At 37.2% G+C, this 23,164-nt stretch overlaps 1 long non-coding RNA gene across 3 annotated transcripts in view; it reads right to left on the minus strand.

Annotated features, from left to right (window-relative positions):
• Positions 1-23,164, minus strand: part of LOC147826441 (uncharacterized) — a 118,244-nt gene that overhangs the window by 82,570 nt on the left and 12,510 nt on the right. For all 3 annotated transcript variants that reach the window (XR_015439549.1, XR_015439548.1, XR_015439550.1), the window contains one exon: positions 19,465-19,499. This is a non-coding gene — a long non-coding RNA (uncharacterized LOC147826441). The remainder of the gene's footprint in view (positions 1-19,464; positions 19,500-23,164) is intronic.

The following is a 23,164-nucleotide window of genomic DNA, read 5'->3' on the forward strand; positions in this document are numbered from 1 at the left end:
AGTGAAATAGGAAGAAAATTGCAAAGGGGAAGGGGATATGGGAGGCATAGGGGAAAAGAAGGAAGAGAATGGAATTATTATGAGAAAAAGAAAAAAGAGAAACAAAATCTTTGTAGACAGGGAAGGGTGATTGGGTTGAAGGGAGGGCAGGGGAATGAGGAAAAAATAAGAACCAAGATGGATTATGTAAAGGTGCAAATTTCCAATGATGAATGTCATTATATTGTACAATAAATGTAGCAATAAAACTAATTTAAAAATAATAATAATTTAAAAGATAGCACAAAATAACCAAGTTATGTTTCTTGTACAAATGTAAACTAAGTTTCCTTTTAGAAAACCTTTTAATATAATTTCAGTTAAGATTAGAAAAATCATGATTACCTCAAAGTATTGAATTGGGTGAAAGTTTCATTCATTCATTTATTCGTTCAACAAGTATTTGTTACTCTTTGACATATGTCAAGCACTCTTAAAGAAGGTGGAAAAAGTCCCTACTTCTATGATGTTTGTATTTCAATGAACAAACACATAAAACATATAGTATAGCAGATAGTGTTACAGGCAATGGAGAAAACAAAATGGGAGAGTGTGGTAGTATGCCTAGAAAAATCAGGAAGTTGAAATTTTAAGCAAGATTGTCAGGAGAAAATCTCAAGTAGATGCCATTGAACAATGCCTTAAAGAGAATAAGCTGCAGACAAGGATTAAAGCAAAAGGTACAGCCATTGCAACAACTGGGAAGGAGGGTGCACAGTGATTTCAAAAATTAAGGGCCTTGGGCTGGGGATCTAGCTCAGTGATTTCGACACCTGCCTTGCAAGTGGAAGGACCTGAGTTCAATCTCTGGTACCAAAAAAAAAAAAAAAAGAAAAAGAAGAAAGAAAGTAAAAATTAAGGGCCTGGAGCAAAGTGAAGGAGGGACAATAAAGATGATAGGGTACAACAGAGAGTAGAAAATGAGATCAGATTTCCAATTTTGGTTTTTATTACAACAAAAACACAATCCCATTAAAAGAATGTAAGACCAAGGCTGGAGGCATCACAATACTAGATCTCAAATTATATTACAATGCCATAGTAACAAAAACAGCATGATACTGGCACAAAAATAGACACACACATCAAGGAACAGAAGACACATAAACAGACCTACACAACTATAGCCATCTGATTCTAGACAAAGAACTCAAAAATATATGTTGGAGAAAAGACAGTCTATCTAACAAATGGTGCTGGAAAATCTGGATATTTACTTATTTTATTATTTATTTATTTAGGTACCAGAGATCCAACTCGGGACCTTGCGCTTTCGAGGCAGGTGGCGGAACCACTGAGCTAAATCCCCGGCCCTGGATATTTACTTATAGAAGAATGAAAGTAGATCTCTATCTCTCACCTGTACAAAAAATCAATTCAAAATTAATCAAAGACCTGTGTACTTTTACAAGACCTGAAACTTTGAAGCTGCTAACAACATAAGGGAAACATGTGAAGCCATAAGCACAGGAAAAGACTTCCTGAATAGGATTCCAATAGCACATGAAATAATAGCAAGAATGAACAAAGGGGACTATATCAAATTAAAAAGTTTCTTCACAGTTAGGGAAAGAACAGAGTGAAGATACATTCTACACAATGAGAGAAAATCTTTGCCAGCTACTCTTCTGACAGAAGATTAATATCTAGAATATATAAAGAACTCAGAAAACTTAACACCAAAATATCAATAGTCTAATCAATAAATAGGCAAATGAAGTGAACAGGCACTTCTCAAAAGAGGTACAAATGAACAATCAGTACATGAAAAACTGTATTTTAGTCATTAGGGAAATACAAATCAAAATAGCACTTAGATACCATCTCACCCCAGTCAGAATGGCTGTCATCAAAAACACACACACATAAGAATGCTGATGAGGATGTGGAGGGAGAAGGAACTGTTCTACACTGCTGGTGACAATGTGAATTACCACAGCCACTATGGAAATCAGTATGGGAGTCCCCCCCAAAAAGAAAAATCTATATAGCTACCATTTGACCCAGCTATACCACTCCTTCGTATATATTCAAAAGAATTAAAAGTCATATTTATTAAAGCACAATTCACACTAGCCAAAATATGGAACTAGCTTAGGTGCCCATCAACAGATAAATGGACAAAGAAAATATGATATATGTATACCACGGAGTATTATTTAGCCATTAAGAAGAACAGAATTTGGTCCTTTGCAGAAAAAAATGGGTAGAACTAGAGATCATTATGCTGAACAAAATAAGCCAGATGCAGAAATACAAGTATTTCAGGTTCTCCCTAACACTTGGAGTCTAAAACTAAAGATATGAAAGTATATGAGACTTTTATTAGGTAAGTCTAATAAAAGTGAATGAGACTTTTATTAGACAAGAAGAAGGAAATAAAGAGAAGAGGCGTAAGGGAAGTGTTATAAACAGCATGTGTGAGGTTGTCCCTCAGAGACAGGCTTTGTGAGAAAAAAAACAAAAAAAAACGTTATTCCTGTCCAAGCGTGAACAGAGAATGAAATCAGGAGCACATTTCAGCAGGTAGCTGGGAAAGAAAACTATGTTTATATAAGTTTTTGGGAAGGGCTATGATCACAAGGGATGTTTATGACTGAGGGTCCAAGGACTGTTAGCACAGGTGTGCAGACAATCATTCGACTTCTCAACACCAGGGAGATTGTACACTCTATTTTTTTTTTTTTTGGTACCGGGGATCGAACTTGGGACCTTCCACTTGAGAGACAGGTGGTGGCACCACTGAGCCCAATCTCCAGCCCTCTCCTTAATTTTCTTTCTGGCTGGCTGTCCTATTTACTGAGAGTAACCTGTTGTTTGCAGAGTGGGCTGTTTGCCTGCAAAGGTTTCATTCAGGCCAGTCATGATATGAAGGTTATGGAGGGATGGATATGATCAAAATATATGCAATGAAACCCAATAGTTTATAAAATTAATAGGTACTAATAATAAAAAAGAGTTTAAGAAAAAAGTTACAAGATGTGATTATTATACTACTTTAACAGGATCATTCTGAGAACTAGGTTACAATACATTGCAGGTGAGAGAATGAAAACAGGGTGACCAGTCAAAATGTTTTTGCAATAATAGAGGCAAGAGATGATTCCAGCTTGGATCAGGATAGCAAAGCTGATAGAATGAAAGGGCACTGAATTCTGGGTAAATATTGAAGGTGGCAACATTCTTTGCTGACAGATTTGGTATGGTATCTGAGAGAAAAAAGAATCAAGGATGATTCCAAAAGTTTCACCTGAGTAACCAAGAAAATTCAATACTCATTCATTATTTAATAATTTAAATATTAAAAGAAAAGAAAATCTTTTACCAAACTACATTAATGGCTTTGCATTTAAAAAATAAAACTTTAGGGCTAGGGATTTAGCTCAGTGGTTCTGCTGCCTGCCTTGCAAGTGCAAGGACCTGAGTTTGAGCCCCAGTACCAAATAAATAAATAAATAAATAAATAAATAATAAAACTTTAGGGTGTATTTAGAGAATAAGCATTTTTAGTTGACTACAAAATTGCATATATTCAAACCCTCCCCCCTGCTATGGTGAACATTTTAGAGCCTTCAATGATAACAAACAGCTCACCACCACTGCAAAGAGCTATCAAGAAAACAGAGCTGAAGACCATAACTTCAAAGTATTGGTGAATGCCACTAAGGACCACATTTTCTTAATTTATCCATTATGGTTTCCCCACATCAGTCTCTTCAGTCTCCTGTTGAGAACTAATTGTATTCCAGGTGTTTTTACATCCAGTGTTTGCAACTCAGAATACAGTATTCTCATAGAAACAATGTCAGAGACCATGTACAATAATCCACAGAAGTCATTTAACCCACAGCATAGATGAACTGTATTGTTGCTAATGTAGTAACACCAAACCTAGCCATTATCAATAGTATTATTTCTCAAGAAAAATTGATGTCAACTTCCACTCCAAATATCACAATGTTTGTTTCTCCAATGTAGTCCCAGGAAGGTAAATTTGCCCTACCTGCTATCCCAAGCCACAGGGGACACTCCAGGACTCCAAAGGCACCTGGAGGGAGATGTAGAATACAAAAAGCATCCCACAGGTCTGGCCTTCCTCACCCTCTATTCCAATCAAATCTCCAGCTAGACAGTTTCAGACAATGCCAGTATCAGGAAAAAAGAGTCCTGAGCATTCCCAGAACCTACAGTGATCAGAACGTTTTATCCATTCCCAGCATACACTGTGAAGAGGCCTTAGAGCAACCAGGCCTAGAAATGAGTTCTCTGGTCAAGGCTCCTACCTAAGGTAAGTTTTTGAGTTCAGTATTCAATCAAGGGCTGTCTAAACTGTAGCAAATAAATATCATAAATAGGAGGTTAGGGAATAATGAGGCACTCCCTTACCTGAAGCAGAAGAGACCAAGAACATATTATTGAGCCAGGGAGGCCCATTGACCTGTCATTCACAGCACAGGATTGTGGGTAAACGAGCTTCTTATAGATGCTTTACAACACCCCTGGGAGACAAATGGGTGACAGGAAGTTTCTCTCATTTTTCATGAAGAAGAAATGAAGTCCAGAAAGTGTAAGTGGCAGAATTCCAAAAAGCTTTTCAAAAAGTAAGAAGCTAAACTTTCAAAGCCAGACACTTCTCTTTCTAGGTAAAAAGCTCTGCATCAAGTACAAGTACTGCATTATACACATTGAACCCCTTTCCCAAAATGTGAAACTAGGGGGGAGGGGACGACAAGGGATGACTGGGGGAAATGACTAAAATATGTTATGTGCATGTACAAATCTGCCAAAATGAAATCCATTTATCTGTAGAACCAATATGCACTAATAAAAAAAATGTGAGCAGAAAAAAGTGTAAGTATTGCATGTTGAGACTTGCTCAAAAGTCTGTTGAGATTTGTTGATGAAGTGCTGGTTGGATCTCATGGGGAAAAAACAGTAATTTATAACATTTTACAAATGTTTCAACTCTCTGAATAGCTAATTATGCTTCCTAGATTTTTCTTGACTATGTGAATTAGTGATGAATCACTTGGCATATTTCTTCTGATTATACATGAAATTAAATCTTACTTTTAGTATTTCTTCGTTGTCTATTTCTTTCCTAATTAGCTGGACCACCCAGAAAGAATACAGATACCTACTTTCACTTATAATAAATAAGTGGGTTGTATAATTTTTATACCTATTTTCAGACTTAACAAATTCGCCTTCTGACTGTAGAGAAGATATTGTCATCTACTTTATGATCAAATTATTTTTATGAATTATGTGTTATTATGTGTACCCATCTTTCCATCACAAGGAGGACTTCTCAGTAATCTCTTTGAGCTAAAAGAAGTTAATAGGTTTTGAAAAAGTTTTTAAAATGATAAATACACAACGTAGAAAAGATAAAGAGAAAAAGTGGACAAGATATCTGTTACTCTTTAGTTATTTGAGCCATAAGAAAGTCTTGTTATACTTGTTATCTGGCATCTTCACTGAAGTTCTTCCTTATGACATTTGGCATGCCAGCCTTCTCAGAACTTTTCCTTATGCTGAGGAAGAGTAATGCACACTTAGGAAGTGTTCACACTTAGGAAGTATTCACTTTTTAAATTTTCATTTTTGAAAACAGAAGAGGCCAGCCTTCTCTGACTTCATTTGTAGTCCGTATAAGGCCCAAACTGCTTACTGTCTCCTGGGATAATTAGCTAGACAAGTAATTAAAAACAACACCAAATGCCAAAGAAGAACAGTAAGAAAGACAGGCCATTTTCCCTGTTTGAGTTATAATTCCTAACGTATCTGCTGTCATTTAGAATGTGGGAACCACACTGATAGACAGATGAAAAAGCCATAGGTGGTCAAGCAATCACAATGGCCAGCTGCAGGTCAATGACTAAAGAAGAAATTGGACCAGAAAACAAAGGGACTGGAGGCAAATGGACTTCTTTCTATAAATCATGAGAGTCTGTGCTTCTTTCTTCCCACACTCAATTTCCCCCAAATCTGAAAGTGATGTCTAAAAATTAAAAGGGTGTTTTGCTCTGGAGTTGTTTTTCCATCAGCCAGAAGCCAATCATCTATGAAAACAGGAACAGCTTCTCATTGTGGCTGTGAGGAATCAATGCCTGCTGGTTTTGCTCCCTTATATGGGGAACGGGAGCTGCTGGCACAGATGCCTCCAAGGCAAGTTGGTAGCAGTCACTGCAGTGAGAACAGGATAATGCCAGAACTGAAGAAAGGTTCTACTATATACCAAAAACTTGGGAGGAAAAAAGAAAAGTCACATGTACCTTCCTATTTCAACATAATTAAAGTTTTTATTTCCTCAGTTCCTCTAGCATTGTTTTTTCCCGTATAATAGGCCACATATATATATATTTGTGTGTGTTGAATAAATGAATGGGGTATAGACAACTCCTCCCTAGTCTTGTTTCAAATATTTACTGCTACTCAAACTTAATAATGCTCACAGAAACTGTTTGAAATCACAAAAACATCTAGGAACATAGCCATATCAAAGAATGTTTACATGAAGAGATGGACACGGTATATCGCTATTAAAAACAATAATCTATTGCTAAGTCCACAAGATATGATTACATTATGTTACTATTTTAGTTGTTATATATTCATTCATTCATTCATTCAGAAAATATCCAGTAGATGCCAGTCACTACTGGACTCACCGAGACCCTTTGCCCTTGCCAACTGAAGGGAGAGGGTAGGAGAAAAGGAAGCATGAAAATAAGCAAGATAGGATAATATAACTATATTCTATATTATAATGGAATATTCCAAAATATGTGAAGAAAAGCAGAATGGAACAGGTTAAGGAGGACTAGAGCTAGTGGACTGTATTTGGGGCTATAATGCGGAAATGGATTGCAATTTTAAATAGAGTGGTCAGGAGAAGCAATTTTAGATGTGAGATTTGAGCCAAAATTAGGTGAGGGAAAATGAAAGCCAGAATAAAGGCCTAAAGGTAGGGTGTGCCTAATGCATTTATGCAATAGCGAACAGGTGTGGTTAACTAAATACCGGAAACAAGTATGAGGAAAGGTGAAGCACTGAGGAGTCCAGACGGCATGAATCCTTATTTGTCACTAGCCTGAAACCCTGAAATTACTGTAGCATGTTGTGCTACCAGCTGTTTACTTACCAATCAATAACCACTTGCTTCCTGTTGTCCACAACTGAGTTATCATCCACCCAAAATGTTATGGTTTAGAAAAAGAATGTCCCCTAAAGAGCTCATGTACTCTGAGGCAGGGCTTTTGGAAGGTGATTGGACTATGGTGATGCTATAGCTGTTAGGAGGTGGGGTCTGGTCAGAATAGACAGACGACTCAGGGCACAACCTAGAGGGTTGTATCTCCCTATCTGGCTCCTCTTTTTGCTCTATGCTTCCTGGCTGCCATAATGTGAGCAGCTTTCCTCATTTAGCCCCTTCTACCATAAGTTCCTGCCTTGGAGCTAGCCAAACTTAAAATGAAAATGTGAGCCAAAATAAACCTTTCCTCCTTTAAATTGTGGATGTTGGGTACTTTGTTCCAGCAATAAGGAAAGCAATTGAGACTTCTCTGTTGTCAGAGAAGTAGGATCATTGCTGTGACTATCCTTGAACAAGTGATTTAGAAGCCTTTGGAACTGGATAATAGAAGTTTGGAAAGGTTTGGGGATGATGGCTAGAGAAACCCTAGAATGCTGTAAATCACACTTGATGAGAGATTCTGGTCAGAGGTCAAAAGATCTGTATCCTCATAGAAATGTACACAGTAAAGACCAGGCTCAAGAGGTTTCAGTTGTAAAAAAAAGATTCCATTGGTAATTGGACTTGAGGCTATGTGTAGTACTCTGGCAGGTAATTTGTCTTCATTTTGCTCATTTCCTGAGACTCTGTGGGAGACTGAGATAAAAGGTAATGGACTAATTAATGTAGTGAAGGAAATTTCACAGCAGTCCAAGGTTGAGACTGCAGTATGAGTACCGCTTGCTGCTTTTAGCTTTTAGCAAGATTTATGCTGAAAAGCAGGAGCCAAAAGCCAAGTTGAATAACATAAAAAAATGTTTTGCTAGTGGCCAGAAAAGAAGCACCTATGAAGTTGGGGCCTGTAAAATTTTGGCCCAACACAGCTTGAATGCTGAAAAGATTAGCATTAAAAAGAAGCCAAGTACTTAGCATTAGTACTACAGGATGGATGCTTTGAGAGCATCCCAGGGATCTGCAAGCCCCCACCCTTCATAGGTTCAAGGGTCCAAAAGTGAAACACTTTGTTTTGAGATGAAAGCCCCAGGGCCCCTTGCTTGAAAAGGGCCACCAACAAATTGGTTCTTTGGGATTTGTTTCACAGTGCTCAGCCATCTACTCAGAGGCCTCTGCAGCCATGATTTAAGAGGGCCCAGCTATTGCTCAAGCTGTGGCAGGCCTTGGTGCCATCCACATAGTGCTGATTTTATGAGCATGCTGAATGTTAACAGCTGTGGCATCAGGGATGCTTCCACCCAGATTTCAGAAGCAAGCTTTGGGAGGCCAGGCAGTGTGCCCCTGAGAGGATAGTGCATGCAGCTATGATAGTGAAGCTGAAATTGTACTGGACACTCCCAGAAGTTGGAAAAGCCAGGAACGTGGAATTGCTGCTGAGGAAGGCCACAGACAGTAAGCAAAGTGAGCTCAAGAGAGAAGCCATGAGATCTGTAATCAGCAAAGCTGTAGGGGCAGGGTCACCTAAACCATTTGGCAGTCACATTCCACCACAGATTGCTCCACATGCTGGACATGGAACTACAGGTTTTAATGTTTGCCCTGCTAGCTCGCGTTCCTTTCTATCCACCTATTTCTCCATTTTGGAATGGATATGTTTACCCTGTACCACTATGTGTCAGCAATGTTTAATTTCTTTTTTATTTTTACAGGGGCTTCTAGCTTCAGTTTGCCTTGAGCCTTAAAGGAGACTTTGGACTTGGAATTCTCAGCAATGCTGGAACTATTAAGACTTTGGCGACTCTTAGAGATGGACTAAATGCATTTTGTATAAAGAGATGCCTGAGTCTTTTGGGGCCCAAAGACAAAATGTCATGATTTAGATCAAGAATGTCCCCCCAAAGGCCTCACATACTCATAGACAGGGCTTTTGGAAAAACAGGATAGCTGACTACAGTTAGGAAATTGGGTTTGGTCTCTGGAGGCATGACCTGGAAGGATATATCTCCCTTTCTGGCTCCTCCCTTCACTCTTTGCTTCTTGGTCACCATGACGTGAGCAATTTTCCTTTGCCTCATATCTTCCACAATGCACTTACTGCCTTGGAACCAGCCAACCATGCACTAAAAATGTGACCCAACATAAACCTCTCCTCCTTTAAGATGTGGGTGTTGGGTATTTTGTCCCAGAAACAAAGAAAGAGACTAAGAGACAGTGGAACTCCACACAGGCTTGATCTGGTTTAAGTGTCATGTTGATATTCCAAATGATATTAAACTCATTATAATGGTAAAAACACACCCACCTATGCCATAACAGAACCAACTATGCCCAAATTAGGGAAGAAGTGACACCTTCAATTCCTGAAAATCTCCTCCCTTCTCCATGAAAAGCCTGATGACAGCATGCATACCATACCCCTTTATGATTCAGCCCTACAAAAATCTAAACCCTACTGCTGAGAAGGTACCCATAGAGCTGGAGCTCCACTTCTCCACTCATTGGTCACTGAATAAAATTTCTCTACTGCTTTGAGAACTACTTTGTCATTTGCAAACAGTATTGAGTGGGAAAAGAAACTACTAATTTGGTATTATGTGCATTTGTAGTACAATATTGTTTTTTCTATATAAATACTAGAAAGGAAGGTGTAAACTAAAAATATGATTCACCCTTCCTTTCTTCTCTTTCCTTCTTTCCTTTCTTTCACTAACAAGATTGCAAATAATTTATACCTTCATTTTCTTTTCTATGTACTGACTGGTTTCACAATTAGGAATAGAATTTATCATAGGAAACAATTTTAATAAAACCTTACAATAAAACTAAGCTACCTTAACTCCTCCTTCCCTGCCACAGCTATACAGAAGGTACATCTAAAAAGTTTGAGGCTTCCCCTCTGGCTTTGAGCACAAACCCTGCAAGCCACAGCCTCTCTCCCATAGCAGAGAAGATAAAAGAAAACAATCTCAAACAGCCTGAAGATTAGAGCTCATAAAAATTAAAAAGATATTTGCTATATTTTCATAAGTGTTCTACTGAGGAAGTGTTTGGGTAATCTAGCTTGCTATATTGTCAGAAATAGAAAAAGAAAGAAAGAAAGAAAGAAAGAAAGAAAGAAAGAAAGAAAGAAAGAAAGAAAGAAAGAAAGAAAGAAAGAAAGAAAGAAGGAAGGAAGGAAGGAAGGAAGGAAGGAAGGAAGGAAGGAAGGAAGGAAGGAAAGAAAGAAAGAAAGAAAGAAAGAAAGAAAGAAAGAAAGAAAGAAAGAAGCAAATGGTAGCATGATGCCATAAAGATTTGCAGGACATGTTGAAACTAAGCATCTCACACCAAAAGAAAAACTACTAAGATTCTTTGGAGATTTACAAAATTGTGCAACACTAAATACACAATTTTACAGTGTCACAAAATGTAGTAATAAATATTTAGAAGCAGGGCTGGGGATTTAGCTCAGTGGTGCTGTGCCTGCCTGGCAAGTGCAAGGTCCTGAGTTCGATCCCCAGCACCAAAAAAAAAGAAAAAGAAAAATTATTTAGAAGCTTTTTTTTTTTTTTTTTTTTTGAGACAGGGCCTCACTATGTAGGTCCAAGCTGGCCTTGATCTCATTATGTAGTCCAGGTTATCCTCAAACTCGCTGCCATCCTCCTGCCTAAGTCTCCTGAGTGCTGGGATTACAGGCATGAGCTACCACACCTAGCTGGAAGCTTTTTTTGAAGTTGTTCATTTTAAAGCAAAGGTTAAAAAAAAAAGCACAGCCACATCCACTGGGGAAACATTTGTTCTTTCCATCTCAATAAAAGTGGTTGAAATAATGCGAAGAAAGCACATGATGAAACCCAAAATGCATTTCTTTGTCAGTAAACAATGTTGAACGATATTATAGAAGAGGGAAAAAATAACTGTTGGAACAAATTACACAGTGCCAGAAGTTCGCTATATATTTGGACAAAATACTGATGTTTCTAACACATTTCAACTATGGTATATTTTGGATTCTGTTTCAAATAATACAACCCATGAAATAAAACAAATGAAAAACTCTTTTGGTGACTCTAAAAGAAAGAATAAAACAATATTTTCCCTTGATAATTTATTTTACAAAATATGATATATGAGAAATTGTAACATAACTATTTGGATTGGAATTTTTTTAATTCCCAAAAGAATTCTGTAAAGTACTGTACACAAAATGTACTCCATCATTCACAGGCAAGCTAATGTGGCAAAGATGGAAAAGCCCTATGAGCAAGGCGCCAGAGAATGTCATGCATGGCATTTTTTTTTTTTTACAGCTGGGTGTGGTGGCACACACCTGTAATCCTAGCACTCAGGAGGCTAAGGCAGGAGGATCACCATGAGTTCAAGCCCAGTCTACATTATAAAGTGAGAACTCTTTCTCTAAAAAAAAAAAAAAAATTGACCCAGCTCCTGGACTGCTGCTTGGTACCTTCACTGATCATTTGGCACAGTGACCACCAGCCTTTTATCTTCAAATGTCATCATTGGTTAAAAAAAATTTGAACAGATATACCCCATATCTTTGTTTATAAGTTATATACATGTGCTAGTCTTCTGATGAAATGTTTATGTAATATACACAAAAACAGAAATTAAAGAGACAATTCCTGACCAAAATACATAAATCACAAGGAAATGTCAATTACAAATCCAAAGATTCTGCAATGTAAGAGGCATTTATTCTCCTAAAATGTCAAGATAATAAAAGACAAAGATTTAGGAACTGTTCCAAGTTGGACTGACAAATAAATGCAATGAATGATCCTAGACTGGCTCTTGAACCTATAAAAAAAATTTCCTGAAGACAGCAATGTTAGATAAATGTCATTTTCCTAATTTTGATTCTTAATACAGTACATACACTAAATATTTAGCAGTTAGAGTAGTGTGTCTGCAACTTATTTTCAGGTGGCTTGGGGAAAAAACCTACAGTAATGTGTGTGCATGTGTAGACAGAGAAAGAGGAGAAGTGGAGAGAGATAATGCAAATATAAACAATAGTAACAACTGGAAAATCTGATGAAAGCATAAATGAGTTCTTTGGCTCTTTGTACTATTTTACCACTTTTCTACAAATCTGAAATTGCTTCAAAATGAAAATGGTTATAAATACATAAACAGAACACAGCAAAATGAGAGATGGAAACCAGTTTTAAAACATTTATTTATTGAAAATACAAAATAATTATTTCATTAAATTTTTATAATATTGAAAATTGCCGTTATTTGTCCTATGCCTTATTAAACTGTTCCAGGGAAGTATCTTTGGTCATCTTTTTATTAATAACAAAATTAAGTTCCAAGATTATAAAAGCACTCTTTCTCAACACATTAGACTTAATATGTCAGAAGTAATTTTTATCACTTAACATTTAATATTTGAGAATAAATAAGTACTTTAAAAAATACATTTGTCTATTCACACCACTTTTTACAATTTTTTTTCATTTTTTCATCTTATTTCCCTACTCCCCTCTCCCTCCATCTCTTGTTCCCCATGTATTTGAAAAAGGTCTTCCTACTTCCTATTTATCTATGCATTTTTATAGAATTTGAAATATATGTTTTTTGACATGGTGGGCCCTTGATTTATAAACTCAATCAGTTCCCGAGGGCTGGTTGTAACTCAAGTTGGTTGTAAGTCAATACAACTGAGAGCTGGATGTTTACCTGGGTACAATCTATAGATAACAAGAGGCAGATGAATCTTCATTAACCTAATTTACCCAAGTTGTTTGTATGTCATGCCAGTTGTAACTTGAGGGTCCACTGTGTGTGTGTGTGTGTATACATACACACACATTATACCACATATAAATATATGTGTAATTTATATGTGTAAATATATATTTGTATATACACACACACACACACACACACACACACACACACATATATATATATATATATATATATATGGGAGAGAGAGAGGGAGAGGGAGAGATTGCTCAAAAAATGTATACACACTTCAGGAAAAGAAAAACTTGTATAAATATTTTACTAAATCTACTGAGACACGAGTTACTTTTGGCCTCTGCAATTACAAGAGGTGCTCAAAGTTGTGGCCATTAGCTTCCAGACATTTATTAGTACAGTGAACTGCTGCTTGGATAACCTCAGTCATTGAGACTGCTGCACATGCATTTTCAATTTTTTTTCTAAGGGCAGGCAATGTAGTGGGTTTTCTGTGATGTACAACATCCTCTAGGGTCCTCCATACAAGGGTAACACCATCCGGTGAAGAAACATCATACTATTTTTCTTTTCCTGAAGTGTGTACACGTTTTTTTGCTGGACCTCTCCTTCTCTATATATACATATAATTTTTTTTGTTTCTCTCATAAGACAAATCTTGCAATATTTAAGATGGTGTGTCTGACCTATTTCACTTAATAGTATGGTCTCAGGTTGCATCCATTTACTTTTTGTTTGTTTCCATTCATGTATTTTTTAAGACAGAGTCTATGTAGTTCAGACTGGGCTTGGACTCAATATGCAGCCCATGCTGGCCTTGAACTCATGGCAATCCTCCTGCTTCACAGTGTTGGGATTACAAGCCTGCACCTCCACACCTGGCCATCCATTGACTTATGAATACTTCCAGTTATCTTTATGGCAGAACAGTGTTCCATTTTGTATAATTATTTTATCCATTCATTTGTTGATGGGCACATAGGCCACTTCTAAGATGTAGGTATAATAAATTGTGCTGCTATAAACACGGATACGCATATATCTCTGTAATATGATGTGAAGAGAAACAAATGATGAAAACAGACTTCTGCATATCAGAAAGGGACCAAAGAACAGGGAGAGAGGGAAGGGTACAGAATGAAAAAATAGGAGAGAAAAAGAATTAAGATGTATTATGTACATGTACCAACTCCCCACAATAATTGTAATCATAATGTACTGCAAACATGTATGAATAAAAGAAAAAATAAAAGGTTTAAATTACTTTATTACAACATATTGATATTATCTCAAGAAATAAAACAAATTATTTTCTGTAAGACACTCAAAATCTTGACCATATATAATCATTTCCACATTCTGGTTTTCTTCTTTCCTGTTGTCAATATGGCATGACATCCTTGCAGTATTCAAGACATGAAATATTATGTAGGGACAAGTGATAATATAGTCTTACCTGCCAAAAAATTATTCTTCCTCAGACCTTCTCCCTTGACCCATTCTGATTTTCATCCCAAAAGAACAGTAAAAAATGATATACAGTACAGCTATTTAGCAACCAGTGTACTGTGATAATCTTCTGCTGTCGCTTTCCTTCTGATCTCAGAGGACTTACCTGACAACTAACTCACAAAAGGGGGAAGCTTCTATAAAAAAAAAAAAATGAGGGGAGCTTCCAGGAAGATGGCAGAGTGGAGAGCAGCACAGAAAGAGCTTCTCCAAGATTTGGTGTCCTTACACTGGAATACAGCAGCACAAGGAAGAGGAGGAGGGAAGCAGGTCCCTAAGACCCAGAAAGAATGAGAACTGAAGTCTACAGGGAGAGTGAAGCGAGAGACTTTAACAAAGAGGAGGGAGGTACCAAGCAGTGTGCTCTCCCAGAGCCTAGACTCTCTGTGAGGGAACAGCGGGCCAAAACTGCAGACGCACAGTGACTACTGACAACCCTAGAGGCCTTCACAGAAAATGCACCAATGGAATGGAGCAGTAAACTGGTCTGCAGCGGCTGATGAGTTATCTGGATTCAGACCTCACCTAGGAGAGAGTAATTGGCTGGTAGCCATCTTGGAGAGGGGCCAACTGAGTTTGGAACTCAGAACAGCTGGAGGCAGACTCCGTCTAGTAGCTTCCAGTGCCTCAGTGCTGGTGCTGAGTTCAAGTCAGCAGGAGACACATAGACTGTTGTAGGCTCAAAGAATCCAATTCCAGCCTCATAGCCAGAAACTGGGCTGAACTTTAGAGGAACTAAAGAGGCAGGCTGTCTGGGATTATCCACTACTCCACTGTGAAGCTGCAGCTAGCTTGCTGGGATTACTTTGGCTCTGGACTCTTTGCCCACCTTGGCTAACAGTGACAGCAGAGACACATCTTGAATTGTATGTTTTGGGGGGGGGGGTTCTTTTTTCTTTTCTCTTTCTGTTTTTCCTCCTTTTTAGTTCGTTCTATTTGTTTTCTCAATTGTTTGAACACAGTTTCTAGTTTTTTGTTGTTGTTGATCTGTTCTGTTCTTGTTTTTATTTTTTCCATTTCTCTTTCCCACCCATCTGCTTCACCAGTTTCCTAAAGTTTGTCCTCCAGCCTTGCTTCTGACCTCTTCTCCTTCTTCTATTTGTTTTTCACCCCCAACCCCTTTTAAATCTTCTCTCCTAAGGGTAAAATAGCCATATTAAGGGCAACAACTTGTCATTTTCTAGGCTGTATTTGATGCTGTTATTGTTGATTATACTACTTTATCCAAGATGATATAATTGTGCTAATCAGTTGTGCCTCCTGGTATACCAAGACTGAAATTGCCTAAGAGTCTTTAAAAAAAACCTACAGGCCAGTGCCAAAGAACTGGCAGCTGGGCCAAGTAGACAGAAACTTCTCATCTCCAATAAATTGAAGAGATAGGATCCTGCAACAGACTCAAACCCCAAAAGCTAGCGACACCTGGAAGACGCTTCTGAGAAGTAGTCATTTCATAAGGGTTCTGAATACTGCCAATAAAGCTACTCACCATAAGCAATTTACAAGCATCAACTCAGGAATCAAACTTTAAAAAAGTAGAAAATGAGAAGACACTTAAACAAGATGCAACCCCCACACACTTTCAACTCACCAAAGGCAAACCCAGGAGCAATGAAGTGGAACAATCCGAAAGCCACCACCTGGACTCTCTGAAGTGGTAACAGCAGAAGTACCAAAGCAGATAAATGAGGTTCTAGAAAAAATTAAAGCAGAAATAACTTCCCAGATAACTAACTACAGAGATGGTGACCACAATGAAAGATACAGATAAAAAAGTAAAATAGAGGACCTCAGGAACATGATGGAAGCCATGAACACCCAGCACAGGAAAGAAATAGAATCCATGAAACAGATTCAAACAGATATCCAGGAGATTAAAAACTCCACTGAAAGTATATGCAGCAGAATGAGCCAATGCAAGCACAGAATATCAGGTATAGAAGACAGGATTACAGTTAGCAATCAGGAAAAGAGAGATTTCTTAAAAAGAGCAAGGGACCATGAGAAATCAATCCAGCAGTGGCTAGACAATGCAAAGAATAATATAAGATTGATTGGAGTCAATGAAAAAGCAGAAGAGAGTGCAAATGACATAAAAAACCTGTTTTCAGAAGTAATAGCAGAAAACTTCCCCAACGGGGGAAAAAGAATTTGACATACAAATAAGTGAAGCACATAGGACTCCAATCAGCCAGTATCCAAAAAAAAAAAAACTTCCCCAAAGCATATAATAGTCAAGATTCCAGAAAATTAAACACAAGGACAGAATATTAAAAGCTGTTAAGAGAAAAGAAACAAATCACCTACAAAGAAAAGCCCATCAGAATCACAGCAGACTTCTCAACACAAACTCTCCAGTCAAGGAGAGCTTGGAGTAAAGTATTTCAAACCCTAAAGGAAAAAAAAATGGAGGGTGGGTGCAATGACTTAAGAGAAGCATCTGTGATGAGTTCACGGTCACTTTATTTATGCAAATAGTTGAAAATAGACATAAACAATGGTTATGTTTGATTATTTATATTTCACCAGTATGGACTAGAAGTTGCAATGAGGGTTGTGTAACTCTGAAATAATATTTTTGCAGTTAATCTCCACATAATGACATTCCTCAAAGACAGAGCCATTTAATGAAATGGTCTGGAAATCCTCAACAATCTGCCTTGAATCTGTGCACAAGGTTTTATTAAGAAAAGTGTTCTACATGCAGCATTAGCTTAAAAAAGAAAACTAGGTTAAGAACTCACTATTCAGAAGTTAGCACATACACAGCTAACAAACCATATGCACTACCTATGATTATTCATTCATGGATAAACAAGACTAGAATTTCTTTGAGAACTGTCTCACAGATGTGGACAAACTAAGTATCATGAACACATTAAAAAGCCACTTTTCTGAATTTGGTTATGAACTCTAAGAGTCTTTGGTGGATATTTTGGGGCTCTTCTATGTAAAGGATCATGTAGGAGCTCCAGTGGCACAATCAGTTAGCATGAGGTACTAACAGAGGATCATGTCATCTGCAAATAATGATAATTTGACTTTTAGCTTTCCTATACATAACTTTTTTATTTCTTTTTCTTGCCTGTTTTTGCTAATGTTTCAATACTATGTTGAACAGGAATGGTGATAAAGAACACCTTTGTCTTGCTCTTGATTTTAGAGGGAAATTGTTCAGTTTTTCCCCATTTACTATGATGTTGATAGTAGGTTTGTCAGAAATGGCTTTTATCAGATTAAGATAAAATCCTTTTATACTTATTTTCTTCAGGGTTTTATGATGAAAGGATGTTGGATTTTGTCAAAGGATTTTTCTGCACCTATTGAGATAATTATGTGATTTTTATTCTTGCTTCTATGTATGTGACATATTATATTTATTGATTTGTTTATGTTGAACCATTCTTGCATCCTTGAGATGAAGTCTACTTGGTCATGTTGCATGATCCTTTTGATGATTCACTGTATTGTTTGCCAGTAACTTGTTGAGGATTTCTGCATCTATATCTATTAAAGAGATTGATCTACAGTTCTTTTGGGTTGAATCCTTTTCTGATTATGGAATTAGGGTAAAAGTAGCTCCAAAAATGACTTTGGGAGTACTTCTTCCCTTTCAATTTCATTAAAAAGCCTGAGGAGTATGGATGTTAGAACTTCCCTACAGTTTTTGTAGATTTCAGTAATGAATTCATCTGGACCTGAGCTGTTCTTGGTAGTTTATTCCTGATTCAATTTCATTCCTTGTTATTGGATTATTTGGGGTTTTTAAATCATCTTGATTCAATTTTGGTAATCATATGTATCTATCCATTACTTCTGAATTCTCCAACTTATTGTTGTACAGGTGTGCAAAGTAGTTGTTAACAATGTTTTTAATTTCGGCAATATCCATTGTGATTTCACTTTTTCATTTCTAATTGCACTGATTTGGGTCTTTTCTCTCCCTTTTTGGGTAGACTGGCTAAGGATTTATCTATTTTGTTTATTCTTTTGAAGAGCCAACTCTTCAACTTTTAATTCTTTGGGGTTTTTTTTTTGTCTCAATTTCAATAATTTCTGCTCCAATCTTTATGATTTTCGTCCTTGTTCTAGCTTTGGATTTGAATTGTTCTTTTTTCTAGGACCTTGAGATGCATTGTTAGGTTATTATTGCTTGTTGTTTGTTTGTTTTTTGATGTGGGCATTCACAGCTATGAACTTCCCTCTTACGACTGCTTTCATTGTGTCCTGTAAATTCTGGTATGTTGTACCAGCATTATCATTTAGTTTGAAAATCTATCTTATTTCTCCCTTGATTCTGTAACCTGTTATTTAATTAAGAGTACACTGTTAGTTTACATCTATTTGCATAATTTCTGTGTTTTGTTTTGGCATTGATTTCTAACCTCATTGCACTATGGACTGATAATATCCATAGTATAACTTCAATTCTTTTTTTTTTTTAACATAGGAAATAAAATAAGAAATCATGGCATTTGTTTGAGTTCCAAGGGCAAGGTACTTAGAGAAGGGCAAAAATTAGAATCCTGGGGGATATGTCAACATTTAAGGAGGCAGAAACGGTACAGTGCAAGGACCATGGAATTATTCAACAGTCCACTCTCCAGGCTCAGATCTACATGAGAGGGGCAGGAAAGCAGGATGTACACAGCAGTTTCACAAAAAAGAAAAGCTCTCACAATTTTGCATCCATGAACAGCCTTCAGAAGCACTTCTGCCTCACCAGCACATGACCATCATCTTTCCTTGCTAAAATTCTTCCCCATAAGGGTCTACCTCAGTGAATGGTAACCAACTTCAATTCTTTTACATCTACTGTAGGAAAATAAATGCACCTTGAGACTATAATGTTAAGTGAAATAAATTACACACATGAGCTTAAATATCACATTTTCTCTTATATGAGAAACCCAGAGTAAAAAAACAAAGAGCAAAATAAAAGTCATTTAAACTTTTTATTTTAATAGCAAAAAGGAGAGAAAAATAATAAAACCCATAGAATATTCCTTACTTACCAATGCTCTCCAGCCAGACACCACAGGGAGCACACCTGCAATTAAATAAAGTTGCAGTAATGGAGAATACACTCTCGGGGAAACTATGGTGCATCTCACTAAGAAGTTTTAGAAAGACAAGATTTGGGATAGTAATAAGTGAATTGTGGGAGAGTTCCAAGAACCAGGGCTTTACTCTGGATTGGAAATTATCAGAAAGCAGGGTAATTCTATGAGTGAGTATCTTTGTAATTCTTATCTAGAAGAAAAACAGATTAGAGTGAGGCTAAAGCTGTTGTGATTTAAAAAGTGGCAGTCATTCACACCAGCCAGGATATGCAGATGTTTAACCATTCTTATGGTTTTGGATAAAGCTTTGGGTAAGCTTTTGCCTGTGTTCAAACACTGTTACTGAGAGGTCTTTTCATCTTGATTAACCATAGTCACAGAGTGGCCTCCAGACATTAGTCTGTTTTTCTCTTTCTTACACTGATAAAATATTAAAGTACTTTGGCAAAAATTCTGGGGGTAATCAATGCTTGAGATTGGGATGATTTTCTAATAGAATATATCCCAGCATACATAAGAGATTATGAGCTCTAAGCAAATTTACTGAGCAACAACATAAAGTAGAACACAGTTCAAGATGTCATTTTGTCTCCAGGATTATTATCTCTATCATAAAATCTTCTCATATAAAAATTATACAGTTTCTATTGTCAAGTTTGTTACCATAATAAGAAATCTCAAATTTTCCCTCATTAAATTATAAGGGGATCTGTATTCTTTCCTTCTCTGTGGAGATAGAACAATACCAGCCAACATCCTCTTCCTAACATTTTAAAATCTTTGCCTTTTCTTCTCTAGGAAAAGTGCTCTCTTTTCCCAACAGAGCTATTTTACATCTCTCAAAATGGTCAACATGGCTCCATTTGCAGTTGCCATCTAGTGTAAACTCCCATCATTTATCTGGAGCATCTATAAATGTCATTTCCCTATCCATTCTGCCAGAGTAATCCTGAGTTGATTTTACTAATGCACATGAACTTCCTCCATTTGTGAAAGACAAAATCCAAATGTCTTAATATCAACCAGAAGGTCTACCTTTTTTACTTCTGTCCACATCACCAGTCACATTCTCCAATACAGATCCTTCTCTGCACCTCAGCCACACTAAGCATCTTTCAATTCCAGGAAATTCATGCTCCTTCAACCTCAGTGCTTTAGCACATATTCTTCTTTCCTATAATGCTATCTTCTTTTACCCAACTAACTTCTGTCTTTCAAATCTCAGTATAAAGAGCCTGATAACTGTGCACAGATTAGATCAGGTCCACCTGTCAGATGCATCCCTAGCATCCTTTACTACATCTACCATGCATCACAATTATAATTAGCTAATTGAGATATAAGTTGCTTATTTATTTCCATAAAAGACACCTCTGTATAAATCATCACACATACACAAACACATGGGCCTTAACACAGTGCTTTTACTGGACAGGCACTAAATAAAAACTTTGCTAAACAAATGGCTATTTAATAATATATGGGCTGGGTCCTCTTCATTTTCTACACATTATATTAGAAACTAGAAAAGGTACTCAAAAGAGGTCTAATAGTCTGATTATAGGGGTGAGACTTTTATCTAGGACCCTATAATACCTATTCACATTAGAAATAATAATGCTACTTCATGGACTTGGATGCTTGATATACTGATTTACACTACCAGCTCATTCTACCAATGATTTAAATTAATATAGTAGCTCATCCAGGTGTGGTGATGTATACATGTAATCCCAGCACTTGGGAGACTGAGGCAGGAGAATCACTGTGAGTTGGAAGGCAGCCTGGGCTACAAAGTAAGTTCAAGGCCACACTAAACTACAAAGCAAGAGCCTGGGCCGGGGATTTAGCTCAGTTGTTCTGGCACCTGCCTTGCAACCGCAAGGTCCCAAGTTCAATCCCCAGTACCAAAAAACAAACAAACAAACATAGCAAAAGCCTGTCTCAAAAAATAAAAACAAAACAAAAAAAGATGATATAGGGCTGGGGATTTAGCTCAGTGGTTCCGGCACCTGCCACGCAAGCGCAAGGTCCCAAGTTTGATCCCCAGTACCAAAAAGAAAAAAAAAAAAAAAAAGATAATATAGTAGCTTATCCTATTATGATTCATCGTTCAAGTTATTGTGCCCAAGTCTAACTTCTGGTAAAGCCATTACTTGGTCACTCTCTGGTCCGTTCATTAGGATTTTCCACTGTCTTTATGAATGTTAGTAAAATATTATAATCAAGGCTCTTTATTATTATATAGGTTTTTCACATGTATTTAATCATTAGGGATTATTATCCACATTTTTTAATGGATTATACATATTTTATACATGAGAAACTGAGACTTCAAAGCTAAATGGAGCTAGGATTGAAATCCACAACTTCTGATACCCGTTTGCTTCAATAAAGCCTCTAGCAACACTCACACAAGCATGCTGTTTTTTTAGGTGGTGACAGATCTTGTCAGTCGTATGACGTCAAATAAATGCATTAGAGTCTATAGGCTGATATCTCTGAAATTTTTTCTCCAGCTCAAACTCTTTCCCAAGCTCCAAATGTATAGATTGCCTATCTGACATTAACAGTTGGATATGTAACAAATTTCTTACTTTAGATCAAATGTGAACCCGTTTTTGCCCCTCAAATTTATTCTACCTACAAGTCTTTCCCATCTCAGCTGACAGAAACTCTATCCAAAAACCCAGCATGTCTTATCAAGTCTCTGCTCCCTGATCTGAAACATCATAATCTCTCTGCTGAAAAATGCAATTAGCTTCTACTGTTTCTTTCCACAGTACAATTGCAATGGAAAAGCCTTTTGAAGTATATTAGGTTATATCATGTTTCTGCCTAAAATCCTTAATGCTTTTCCATTTTAATCAGAGAACAAATTTTACAATGCATTGGCTAGAGTCTCAGATGATCCACCTGTTACTTCTCACACTTCTTCTCTTCTAACCTCTTCCTTGCTCACTTTGGCTAGTCACACTGGCTCATGTATTTCTTACGTCCTCAAAGGCCCAGATTGCCTTGGCCAACCACAACAGCAAGTGCTATCTCCAGGGTTTAAAGTCTGTTTTATTCTAAGACATGCCTCATGATTATGCAATGTAATCTCATCAAACCTTTTGTTCTTCCAAAACAGACCCAAATCATCTTGGAATCTCATAACAAAAATAAGATTTTAAAGTAAAGTAAGATTTTTTAAAGTAAGATTTAAAGGAAATGGGGGTGGGGGGGAGTAGGTTGAATCCTCTCTTTGCTTCTGACACAACTGAATTCCAGGTACAGCAAAGATGTGATGGTTAAAGTGCATTGTGATAGCTAAGCTTGTCAACTCGATTCGCTTGGTAGCCACCTAGATAGCCAAAGCACACTTTTAGATGCATCTGGATGGGTTACCCTGGATGATATATATGATCCCTAGCCCATTCCTGTCTTGCACTGTTCTCTTGTGCTGCTCTTCAACTGCCACAAACTAAGCAGCTTTGTTATACCATGCCCTCTTCCATAACGCTCTTGCTTCTAAGACAGCCAACCATGGACCGAATCCTCTGAACCCATGAGCCCAATAATACCTCTTTCTTTAAATTGTTGAGTGTCAAGTAATTTGTGCCAGCAAGCTAATGCATGCATTCAAACTTTTAGGACATGGGAAGCTGAG

This window comes from Heterocephalus glaber, unplaced genomic scaffold, assembly GCF_053883595.1.
Source record: "Heterocephalus glaber isolate CG9 unplaced genomic scaffold, H.glaber_assembly_v1.0 deba00001472, whole genome shotgun sequence".
Lineage (NCBI taxonomy): Eukaryota > Metazoa > Chordata > Mammalia > Rodentia > Bathyergidae > Heterocephalus > Heterocephalus glaber.